The sequence below is a fragment of the Leucopleurus acutus genome (genome assembly GCF_964270905.1).
Source record: "Leucopleurus acutus genome assembly, chromosome: 4".
Taxonomy (NCBI): Eukaryota; Metazoa; Chordata; class Mammalia; order Artiodactyla; family Delphinidae; genus Leucopleurus; species Leucopleurus acutus.
Window position 1 is genome coordinate 123,281,907 of NC_139146.1, and position 8,093 is coordinate 123,289,999.

General features: G+C 42.6%; 1 pseudogene across 1 annotated transcript; it reads right to left on the reverse strand.

Annotated features, from left to right (window-relative positions):
* Positions 1 to 364: 364 nt before the first annotated feature.
* On the reverse strand, positions 365 to 5,123 carry LOC309961147 (uncharacterized protein C2orf78-like; annotated as a pseudogene). Its single transcript has 3 exons — positions 5,024 to 5,123; positions 1,761 to 2,158; positions 365 to 1,719 (listed from the first exon to the last, which is right to left on the reverse strand). The product of its transcript is annotated as an uncharacterized protein C2orf78-like (transcript).
* Positions 5,124 to 8,093: the final 2,970 nt, after the last annotated feature.

Here is an 8,093-nt window from a genome sequence, read left to right on the forward strand (position 1 = left end):
CACTCCTGCTTCCTTTCATAAATCCATAAATCTCTTTTGTCCTTCCTAGCCCTGGGCCAAGTTCCTTCCTCTTTCCTCAGTTTTTACCCCTTTCCTTCATTCTCCCATCCAACTTTCAGTCCTTCCTTTCTCATGCAGACTTTGATTCCAACCCCATCAAAAGCAAAACAAAACAAAAAAACACGCCGCAGTTAGCAGCATCTCAAAATTCAAAAGGTTTATTACTCATCTATTAATTCTGTTTCTTTTTTTTATTCAGGTTTATTGTTTTAAAATATACCAATGTAAATAAACTTATGCCTGTCTTATCTACATATGGAAGAAGAGCTGGTCCCCAAGGTGGCACCAACAATCCTAGCAGCTGTTACTTTACATATCCGTAGTAGTCAGCAATTTCCATTTCTTTTTGCCTCTCAATGAAAAATTGCACTTTCCCCAAAGAGGTGTATTTGGCAGCATTCTCACGTTGTTGTTGGGCCCGCCTCTTCATGGCCTCCCGCTCGGGCCTCTGCTGTAGTTCGATGGGCTTTGACGTTACTGGCTCAGGAACATTGGGTTCCCTCCATGGAACTGGTTTCTTGCTGAAGTCTTGGAGTAGAAATGGGGTTTGGAGCTTGGCTGGGGACTGGCGCTTAGTCACAGCAGGGGGGACAGGCTCCCACTGGAGAGAAGTGCATGATGAAGTTTTGTAGGGTGCAGGCCTAGGAGCAGCAGACTGAGGGACACTAGGCTGGGTATGGTCGGTCCAACCCGGTTGGGTTGGGTTGGTCACAGTTGGCTGAGCTGGTTTGGCAGGACCTGGCAAAGAGGCAGGAGCTGGCTGGGAAGAACTGACTGCAGCAGGTTGAGCTGAGTCAGTAGAAGCAGGGTGGGCACGGTCAGCAACAGCAGGCCGATGTGAGGCCGGAGACTGTGGCCTCCGAGGAGCAGGTCGAGCTTGAGGCTTGTCCCAGGCAGAAAAAGGCAGAGGTATCAACTTGACCTTCCCAGGAGGAAGCAGCTCATACTGGGATGGAGATGGACACTCTTTTTCAGCACTGCTGTCTGGTTTCTGGGCTTCGCCTTGAGTCTTCTCAGGGCCCTTACCCTCACGTGGGGTATTCCGCCATGGCTGGATAGCTGGGGGTGGCTGGGGGTCTTTAGGGTTGCTTGAATTTCCCAAGACCCGACAGGAGGAGAGCCCAGTTCTCTTATCATTCTTCTGCCCCAGTGCATGAAAAACCTGCACAGCCTCCAGCATGCGCACGCGTAGGGCGGTTCGAGGCTTTTTAAAGCTCTCTTGGATAAGCTCGGTTTGGTGTTCCTTTCGCTTCGTCTGGGGAATTGTTGGCTTCTCTCCTGCCTTGACTTTGCTCCCTGACTGCTTATTCTCTTCAGCCTTCTTTCTTCCTCTGGTCCTTTTGGTCTTTTCCTGCCCGTGGCTCTTCGTTTTGCTGATCTTCCTGGATGCAGCTTTCTGAGGTTTGCCTTTAGAACCCTTGGCCGTGTTCACAGGAGCCCTGTCACTGACTGCAGCATTGCATAGAGCCACTTCTCCCGCTAACAGGCACTCTGGATTCTTTGGCTGGATTTTGGCCTTGGGAGCAGCATTGATAGGCTCAGAGGCTTTATGTTTGTTCTTTCTGGGTTGATCAGAGGGAGCCTTTATGACACTTGGCTTTTCCCGCACCTGATTCCCCTTAATGGCTCTGTTGTCTTTGGCTTTGATCACGTTGGGACCTTTGGATATAGAGGGACCATGTTATTGGGGTCTGCAGTTTTATCATACTGGGCTGCCATAAACATGGAGGAAGCAGCTGTGTGCTGGTCAGTGACGGCCAGAGTAAAGTCTCCGAGTGAAGAAGAATTCTTTTCAGTGCTTCCTGTGATGTCCCAGTCAAGAACACCTGGATAGGAAGCAGCTGAAGTGGAGATCTGGCTCTGGTCAGTAACTCCAGATAACATAGTTGTGCTAGACTGTTGGTGAAGGTAGGCACTACACGTGTGTCTGTGTCTGGAAGGAGGTACCTACCGGTAGCTGATGCCGAACCGACGGCAGGAGCAGAGACTCTGGAGAAGTTGCAGGCACTTCCTGTCAGGGAGGTTGCATTGCTCACCACAGGAAGAGAGTGCTGCAGAGAATTTAGAGTTCCAAGTAGAAATGGATTTTGGAAATTTTCTGTAAGAACAAGGGGGTAATGAAAACATCAGGGAGATTGATAAATTCTCACTATGTTTGAGGAACAGCATTATCTTAAGGTTCTTGCTATCAGGACACCTCTAATGTCAATACTTACTGAGAAACCAAAAATCAGACCGTTATGATGGTTGTAAGGACTGAGCAGTTTTACACTCTTCTGTATTAACTGCCTGTGCTGCCATGTTGGGCACGGATGGGCAGAAGACCCAAGTGGTATGGCTCAGACATTGTTCCCTAGGCTGGAAGCAACCTTCCTCCTGCCCTATCTTTCCCTTCAGCCTGCACTAGTATTGACTTCTATGCTGTTTCCTAGACTGGAAGCATTTTAGAACTAGGAGGTCCTTAGAGAACTTCTATTTTCACAGTCTCATTTCATGAGGAAGGAAACTGAGGCTCAGAGAGGTCGGGTTGACTTGTTCAAGTTCTCTCATTATGTTAGTATCCTTACCAGGTTTCAGAACCTAAGTATCCTGACTTCCTTGCCAGGACGCTACTCTGAGCACGATACTGCCAGAAAGCAGGAGAAATAGAACTTACACTATAGGCAGTTTTTTTTTGTCCATTAGAAAACAGTACGGCGGTTACCATCGTGATCTTCAGTGTCTCACTTTGCTTGTGCAGTTCCCATGCTATTACCTAGAATTCACATATAGCTCAGTCCAACTGGTAAATTTAAAGAGTCATTTTTACCCTCTTCAAGCCTGGTTTCTCATCCTACCTCAAAATGATTACCCGAAAGTGAATTTCTTAAGTGCTTTTGGAAAGAAAAATGTTATCTGATTACTTCAGATTACTCATCTGTAAAGTGGTTATAACACCACCACCAATAATAATAGCAGTAATAATTAATCCATGAATAAACTGGTATATTGTGTATGATTTATATGGAGGAAGATACAATAAGTTCTAGAAAGACAAAGAAACATCATGAAAAACGTATTACATAACGAAAAAGAAATACATAGTTATGAAAACTGGGGTATGTGGCAAGTATCAGAGCATAATGAGTTTACCAACAAATGACATTTTGTACCATACATGCAATGTTACGAAAGTGAATTTTGCCCACTGTATTTTAGTGAATACTGTTAACCCAAAAACACGATAGAAGGTGATTTTGAATGAATTCCTAGCCGATACATACAGACAGAGAAGATATATCAGTAAAAATGCCTAAAGAGCAACAAAATTCAATCAATGTGAATGTATAGGTAGCCACAATACATGCAGACAAGTATTTCAATGAAACCTGGTACAAAGCAGACAGCAAAATAATAAGTGTAAAAGAATTTCATTATTGTGCTCATTCATATTTTTACCCACAAGTAACAGGTATTCAGCCTGGTAGAAATATATGTTTCAAAGAATAGAAATATATAATAAGCAGAAAGGAAGCTTAAAAAGTATCAAGAAGGTTTTTGTATTTATCCTAGAACTTAGATGACTTCTTGTCATCCAAGAAGATGACATCCCCAAACCTAAAAAAACCATCATCACTAGAATCCAATTAAAAAAGATTTTCAAATGTAAGAACATCGAAAGGACTCTGCAATATTGTTCTAGATAAATGTGGAATTTTTTTTTTTTTTGTCGAGCCGCGTGGCCCTGGCAGTGAAAGCACCGAGTCCTAACCACTGGACCGCCAGCGAATTCCCTCAATGTGGAATTAGAGGTGTGGGGCTTAACTTTTTCTTTTCCTTCTTAGGTAGCTAAGATCTAAAAACGAACGATGGCTGTTGATCAATGTGCTCTCTGTGTTAGGAAGGAAAGAACTGTAAAGATGAAAAGCAACCTTGCCTTAGAAGCTACATATCACACAAAGGAAATAGTCCTTCTGATTCAATCTCGAAGATATCATTTAAAGTGTTTAATTGGTAAAACGTCTACATAGTTTAAAAATTAGGAAGAATAAAACATTGAAAAGCAGATCCCTAGATAACCACTTTGGTTTCTTGTATATAGGAAGCATGATTTCTAGGACATATTTCTAAAATGTTTACATTCAAGACTGTCAAGTGCCAACTGTATTCAGAGAGGCAATAAAAGAAAAAAAAAACACTGAGTATGACTTTTCTGGTAAGCTGCCTTTCCTGGTGATACCTTCTTCTGTCCTTACTTTCCTCTTAGTCTGTTAAAATAAGGATTTGCTACAATGAAATTTGTTTTGCCCTGCTCTGAGCAGAATTCACTCTATGCTGTTTGTGCTTTAATTTAAAATCTTTGGTTCCCATCAACATTCCATTGCAAACTACGTTTTTCTTGAGAGCTCCTCCATTCTTCCCCTCTTCGTTCTTATATTTTTTCCTACGTCTTGGTTCCTGTTGGCCTGTGCTGATGAAAACAATCCTAAACTGCCTTACGTTTGACTCTGTGCCTCCCTATATAGCCCAGTACTCTCCATCCTCTCTCCCTATTTTCTCTTTTCAACTAGTCGAAATATTAGTGGAGGGAGACCATTAGAGATGAAACATCTTGCTATATATTGCTAGTTTTCTATGTCACCTGGCTTTTCTATGTTTCTGTTGAAACACTCTTGAGAAGTCTCTGATTTCATTTTCTACATGGGTACCCTTTAAGGCTCAATATTAGAAAAGACAGGGATCAGAGTGATCAACCAATGTAGTATCCTAACGTAACAGATAAGGAAAAAATCAGGCTTTGTGACACAGTCAATGATTTGTCCAAAGTCACACAGATAGTAAATGCCAAAGTCAGAACTGAAATTAGGTCTCCAGACTTCTAGTTCAATACGTTCCCTCATTATTCCATGCTATTTTGAATCTACTAGTAAATGTAGGGGCAAAATAAATCTAACGAAAAACTTTAAAAAGTTTCTTTTCTTACCTGACATGGTCAGAGAAGAAGAGAAAACATCAACTGCAGATACAAGGGATGAGGAGGCAACAGCAGAGGATGTCTGAGTGGCTGCAGCTGAACGGCGCATGTGTCCAGTACAAAGGTCACTGGTTACTGCTCACTGGTCACTTATATGATATAGGAGAATGATGTCACAAAGCAGGCAGTGTCAAGGTATGAGACAGCCAATAGGGAGGTCCGATCCCCAACAGGAAGGCGGGGTTGGGTGGAGAGAGTGTAGGAGAGCTAAAACAACACCTGAATTTCTGAGCTCTGGGGAGGAAATCCTAGAAGACAGATTTACCTCCCCCAGGCTCTTACATTAGGGAAATCATTGCAACATTTCTCACAGACGTTCATTAATATAATTTACTAACAGTTACCTGTATCCTACACAGTATTATATTTTATGTATCATATACTTAGAGCTGTATATATCTTATGTAATTAATATCCTTAGGAAGGCAAGAGCCATCTAGTTTGAACTATTACGGTTGTTCTGAAATCGTATCTGTCTAATTAGTGAACTTATAGCAGCTTTTAAGGAGCCAAAGGAGGGATTAAGAAGCTCTTTTTGTAACTTGGTTAAAGCGTAGGGTGAAGTTTGTTGAGTGTACCTTGTGGAGAGTGTTGTGGTCCAAGGCTCTTCTCTTTTAGTTTCGTCTCCTTGACTCCTACCTTCCTTGGGCTGGGCCAGGCTGGGCCAGGGGTTGGACTTGCGACTTACATTTCTCTTCTGCTTTCTTTTTTCTTTCCATTATGGGCATTGTTTCTAGGACAAGCCTTGATCTTGCCATTCTTACCCTCATGGATGTTACTTCCTGTCACCTTGCAGCAGCAGGAGTCTTCTTTTCAGTGCTTGATGCTTCACAAAATAGACTCTGCCCGTTGGACGCAGATACCAGAGAGCTAGGAGACAGAGCTGGTTGCAAACCTTTCCTCTTCCAGCCTTTGGTTGCCATTGTTTTCCCCATAATTTGCTACCTCTGGTTCCTTGGGCCACACAGGTATCCTGCCATCCAGCTCTTTTATACGTGAGAGACATTCTGAATACTGTCCCTTTTTCTTTGCACAGAAGTATATACAGTGTGGCAGTTACTGTAATCTCCTGCCCCTTGCAAACAGCCACTCTAGAATCTTGGACCTCTAGGATTCTCTGTCTTGCATGCTTGGGTGCAAGGCCTAGCAAAATGAAGAGGAGAATAATTAGAGAAGGAAGACGACATTTCGTGGAGAATTGGGAGCAGATAAGGTGAAAGGGCACAGGAGTAAAGAGATTCATGTAGATTTTGTGGTTTCTGTGGGAAACAAGTTGACACACTTTGGCCTCATTTTGTGTTACCAGGACAGACAGTCCTATAGATATAAGTAGCTCGATAGTGCAGCAACTGCCATGAATTCTGTACACTAAAGGGAACAGTCTTACATATATTTCTCATTTTGTTTTATGTCATATTACCTTCTTAATAGCATTCACTGGTATGTTTGTAGAATACAGATTTTTTGAAATGCTCTGGTTTTGTCTACATGGTTATTTCCTTGTCATATTTTTAAGGACTCCAACATTGTAAGACATACTGCATGATTCTCTCTTGATGATTGTTTATCTTGAAGCATCATGAACGAACTTGACCTGTTGGATTTTGTGGAGAAACTTTAAAGGGGGTCTGTGAAAAAGGCATTGCGGTGAGTCGCGTTATGCACCCAAGCGTAAGGAGCAGACATCTGCCATCAGCCCAACTTGGCCTGGGTTGCCTCTGTTTTAGTTCCCGTGGTTAGTGCTTTGCTCCCTAACCACTCTTGTGACTGTGATAATGTGAGTAAGGGCCGAGTTGCTAATGATTTATACGTGAGGTAAGCTGGTTTGAGGGAGGAAATCTATGGATCTAGTCATTTTCCTTGGTGGTAAGCTTTCAGGGAGGGGTGCAAAGATTGATCTTTCTGGGGACTTTTCTAGTACCAGGAAGATGTCCCATAGATGGGACCTCCAAAGACACACATTTAATTTTTAGGCCTGTTTTTCCTATTATGAGATACGAGTTTTTTCACTGATGGGGATGATGCTTATCTGAGAAGAAATGGTGAAATGTATTGTTAGTATAGAGATGTGGCTTAAGTTTTTAAGTGTTTTTCAAGGTTTTTCCCCTAAGCTTCCTACTTCAGATGGCCTACTTACGTGATACTAGTATGTGATGTGAGGCTAACAACTTACTAAATACCTGCAAGCCAGATCAGTGTCTCTTTCCTCTATATTTCCATGGAAATCAAGGGACCCATAGCCACTGCAGGTTAGGGTGGGCGGTGTGAGATTGGGGGGAGTGTGGGAAGACACATTTTGGTATCAGTAAAATGTTTACCTATTAAACTATGCAGTTCCAACATTCAATTCTGTTTAGTTAGGCAAACCCTTAGTTAGGCTTTTCCTGGTTCCGAGCCTATGTAACTTATTTTCTCTCCCTAGTTCCAGCCATTTAATTTTAGCTTGCAGGCTCAGCATCATCTTAACCTCTAAAAGAATCTTCCATGTAGGAGGAAGAAACTAAAGAGCTCTATTTCAGCACTTAGGAACATGAGGCCCTGACCGAAACCTTTATTCTTACAGTTAGGGTATTGTCTTGTCCCAGCATTTTGAACCCATCAGGTTAACTGAGACATGTCTTGGTGTAACATCCCCAGTTCGTCTACCCCTGAGGCTGTCCTTAAATCCTCCCATTGCCACATTTTGATTTAATTAAATACTGGAATCCCTCAAACCCTTGCATGGTACCTGAGGCCCTATGGGATACTGGTAGACTTTGTTAGTGTCAAATACTTCGCTGTCTGATTCTCCAAATATCCCTTGCTCCTAGATTTTCCATCCCAGCATACTACATACCCATTAAGGCATTGTTTCATCTCATGTTGGACCCACTCCCATCCAGAGGCCTACTCTTTGCTAGTTCGCATACTTTCTGGAAACCCCGTTACTGCCAGGTCTGGATTTTTTTTGTGTTCCCACCCAAAGCCTGTATCTTTTAGCAAGCTGGAAGTATAAGACCAACGTAGATTTTCTAGTTTC